Below are 4376 nucleotides of genomic sequence, written 5' to 3' on the forward strand. Positions count from 1 at the left end.
CAGTTTGTTCCAACAAGATTTCTGCCTTACTTAAGCCTTATTTTTATTTACAAACGTTTTAGGTTTTCGAAAGTACTTTTTCGAAAAGGCTTTCTTTTGTTAAAAATTTTTAAATTTGGCTTAAGAAATCTTTGTAATGGGGTTATTTAAATACAACATAAGAAGGTTATACCAACATCCCACACTTAGACGAACATTGTCCCCAATGTTCCTAGTGTATCCCACACTTAGGAGTTTTAGTTAAAGATTTGGGAATATTTATCTAGTGTTTATTTGAGTTGGAATCCCACACTTAGTGATAAGCTAGGATGTGGCATAATTAAAAATTTGAGCTAGTAATGAGGAGAAAGGAGTACCCCCAGCGGATGGTCGTGGTTGCTTGTGAAGACGGGTTATTTCAGCAATCTTGGAAGTTATGTCCTTTATTGATCGGCTCATTTGTCATCCTTTATTCTTCTACTCTACTTTATTACAAGGGTTGTCTCCCTAGAAGCGCTTTTGTTTAAGGTCGTTGGCTCGATCATAATGATGCCTAAAATCAGACATTCTTCTATGGTAGTTGTAATCGTGGTCTTCTCGAGGGAATGTGAGTCTTGGTGGATAGATTCGGAGAAAGTGCCAGACCAAGAGTGGTAGCAGATCAGGTACTTCTCTTGAAGATCTTTTGAAGGAGAGATAATGTGCGGTTTCGGCTCGTGACAAATCTTGAAGTTCGACAAGAACATGATCCACGGCTCTGCTGATTGATCCATGAATGTCAATCATCGAGGTCGTGCTTGTGGTGATTGTTTCTCTGACGGGATGTTCATTTCAGAGGTCTTCTAATAGTGTCAAAAATTGTATCTTCTGTATCTCAAAATCTTTTGAGCGGTGGTCTCCGCAATAAGAGTCCGTAGCTTTACACAAATTTGTTAAAAGACGAAGCTGAAAAGAAGTGAAAAGCAGTCCTGATCCAAGCATCAGTGTCACCGTCTTTGAATATATCTCCCAACATCCAGCTTTGAATGTGAAATTAGGATCCGTGGATTCGTGAAAGATACGTGCTAACTGCTTCATAACAAAGGTGGTAATGTTGACTCGGTCTAGTTCCAGGTGTGAGAACGGATTGTTGCGTCTTCCTTCTTCTGCTACTACGTCTCGTAACTCCTTGATAATCAGATCAGCATGGTGATCAATTGTTACGTAAATCACTAGTCTGTCTGGTGTACTTTCGAAATTATCTCTTTCCAAGAGAACGAAGAGGCTGTGAATATCTTCGATCATTTGTGAATCAGAGTGATAAGTCGGGCGACCGGTGGAAATATCCATGTGCTTTCGAATGAGAGTCAGTAGTGCTCGTTGGTTTGCTGAGAACGGAAGTGTAGATCCGGCTAAGGCGTTGTAAACCTTAGAGTAAATGATCTTCTGATCTCGATAAAATCTTGTCTCGAGAATAGTGTGAACTACTGAATTGTGCTCTCGTTGCCCTTCTTCATGGTAGATATGATCGTGAAGAGTATTAATAAAGTCTTGAATGCCCCTTCTAAAATTTTAACATTATCATCTTCTCTCGGTAGATAGAGGTTGTTTTCATCTCCGATAGCCTTGATTCGTTCCTTTAAGCGCGGTGTGAAATCAATTGTTGATTTACGGATGGCTTCGAGAATATCTTCAAATTCATTGCTGTCATTGATGAAGGTTATCATGTTGTGAAGATTAGATATGACCGGAATCTGATCTGGAGAAGAGTCCGACTCCTCTTGATCTAGTGCGGGTGGAGAATACGAATCATCCAGAATGTCTTCATTTTACTCCTCTTCCTTATCATCATTGGTATAGTTTTCTTCTCTAGATTCGTCCGATGAACGGGTTTCTTCGGTATTCTGGTGTTTCACTTCGACAATGGCAGGGTCAATCTCTATATCTTTAACTTCGACCTTAGCATTTTTCTTCTTGAAACGAATAAATAAACTGTGATCTTTTGTCTCTAGCCTCATTAATTCTTCGTGACAATTGTGATTGGCTTCCAACTTATAGAGGTACTATCGCAGTTTATCTTACGTCTCCCATTTCTTCTTCCTCCTCAGATTCTTCCTCTTCCTCTATTTCTTCGCTGGGATCCTCTTTTTCCAATTCTGGGTCTTCAGCAGATGGTGATTCGACACCCATTTCGATATCATCAGCTAGTGGTGGGGACTCATCATCGAAAGTGATCCATTCGGTGGAAATAGCGAACATCTCTACCTGTCCAGAAAGATCGGTAGGTCGGTCAATTTTGAAGGTAACGCTTTCCCCATGTGATCACAAGATCAATGTTTGATTGTACACATCAATGACAGTCCTAGCCGTGTTCATGAAAGGTCTCTCTAATACTATTGGCTTATGTAGGTCTTCCTTAAGTTCCATCACTACGAAATCCGTAGGATACAAGAATTTGTCAACTTTCACTAAGACGTTCTCAACTATGCCCTTAGGATATCGAATTGTGTGATCAGCAAGTTGGATTGTCATTTTAGATGGTGACAAGTCTCCTAGCTCTAATCTCTTGTAGAGAGAATAGGGAATTAGGCTGATACTTGCTCCAAAATCTGCTAGCGCATGAATAGTTCCAGATTGGTAAATTGAACACGGAAAAATGAATCGGCCCGTATCTCCTAGTTTCTTTGGTAGAGAGTTTCTGAGTAATACCGAGCATTCTTCACTCAGTGGAATTTTGTTGGAATCTGTTATCCTTTCCTTCGTAGAGAGAAGCCTTCATATGTATCTCTTTTGGTTGGGAACTTTGGACATGGTGTCCAGCAATCTTCCATCAAGTTTGTAGGTATCAAGCTTGGATGGTTCTTCCAGTAGCCTTCCAGGATAAGGTACGCAAATGGGAGTTTGAGCGAGCAGCGTCTGAGTATATGCCGATTTGTTCGTGAGCCTAGCTGATCTTCTCCATGGTTTTTCCTTTGGGATTATGTAATCCATTTGCTTAGCTTCCTCTATGTGAGGATTTTGGATAGTATTACTAGGTAATCTTCCTTGTGGTCGGGTTTCAAGGCATTTTGATAACTGTCCGAGCTGCGTTTCTATACTTTTGAGCAGAGCCAATTGGTTTCACATGAGTATCTCTATCTGGTCTTATATAGACACGGTTCTCTGATTTAGCTGTTGTTATCCTTGAATGAACTGAGTCAACTGATCATCAGTCCCGAGAGCAGGGTTGGTTACTTTCGTAATTTGGGTGGTTAGGGAATTTTCCTCAGCTGGTGGTCCAGTGAGTGGAAGTGATTGATCGTAGGTCACTTGAGATTGTTGGGGTGGATAAGGTGGGTAATGATAGCAGAAAGGCTGGTTGTTTCTTTGAAATTGGTTAACCCTAGGTGGTTGATTGAATCCTGGATTTGATTGACGAGCTGGGTATTGGACATAACAGACTGATCCGTCAGGATTTTCGTACTCAACTTGGTATTCTTCAGTGGGTTGTGGGTTGGTACAATTAACATAAGCTTGAGCCTGGTTAACCTGCTGCGGCTGCGACTTCAATTCTCCGAGTTGTTTGGAAAGAGACTCCATCTTGTCCGTGAGGGATTTTATGGCCTCCGTTTGATTATTAAGTGCGGAGAGTGGAGCAGATGATGAAGTTGTTTCACCACTATTCCAGTCATGATGATGCATTGTCATGTTCTCGAGCAATTCTCATGCTTCATCTGCGGTTTGGTTCATCAGATTTCCTTGAGCTGCTGCATCGATCGTCGTCCTATGATTTACCGTAAGACCATTGTAGAAGGTACAGATTTGGGCTGACCGTTCTAGCTGGTGATTAGGGCATTTCTTCAACAGGATTTTGAATTGCTCCCATGCAGTGTAAAGAGTTTCATCATAACTTTGTTTAAAGTTAATGATGTCATTCTTAAGCTTGGTTTGTTTAGAAGGAGGGAAATATTTGGTTAGGAATCTAGTAGCCATCTACGTCCATGACGTGATGAAATCCTTTTCCAATCCTTCAAACCATGTTTGTGCATGATGGGTGAGAAAATAGGGGAACAAGTATAGCCGGACTATACTTGTCCTATCCCTGGCTGTTTGTAGGAGTTTGAAAGAGATATGAATATATCAAGGTGAGAGTTAGGATCGTCATCGTCATTCGGTAGTCCATGAAATTGACAGCCATTTTGGATGAGATGTATAATGTGATGTTTTAACTCGAACGAGTGTCCTTGAATCTCTGGGAATCTGATTGGTTCTCCTTGACCTTCAATCGAGGGTTTGGTGTTTTCTGCTAGAGTAACGTGTAACGCCATTCGATTTCTGATTCGTTCTTCTTTGCGTGCTTTAGAGATTATTGCGTCTGGATCAGGTACGAATAACATCGGCCTTGGTCTAGATCGGGTTTGGGTCATATGCTGAGTGTG

The 4376-nt window shown here is 41.1% G+C and overlaps 1 non-coding gene across 1 annotated transcript; it reads left to right on the forward strand.

Moving 5' to 3' along the window:
- Positions 1 to 3775: 3775 nt before the first annotated feature.
- On the forward strand, positions 3776 to 3881 carry LOC139869872 (small nucleolar RNA R71). The gene has a single exon (XR_011766447.1). It is a non-coding gene; the product is annotated as a small nucleolar RNA R71 (small nucleolar RNA).
- Positions 3882 to 4376: the final 495 nt, after the last annotated feature.

Source organism: Rutidosis leptorrhynchoides, chromosome 9, assembly GCF_046630445.1.
Source record: "Rutidosis leptorrhynchoides isolate AG116_Rl617_1_P2 chromosome 9, CSIRO_AGI_Rlap_v1, whole genome shotgun sequence".
NCBI lineage: Eukaryota > Viridiplantae > Streptophyta > Magnoliopsida > Asterales > Asteraceae > Rutidosis > Rutidosis leptorrhynchoides.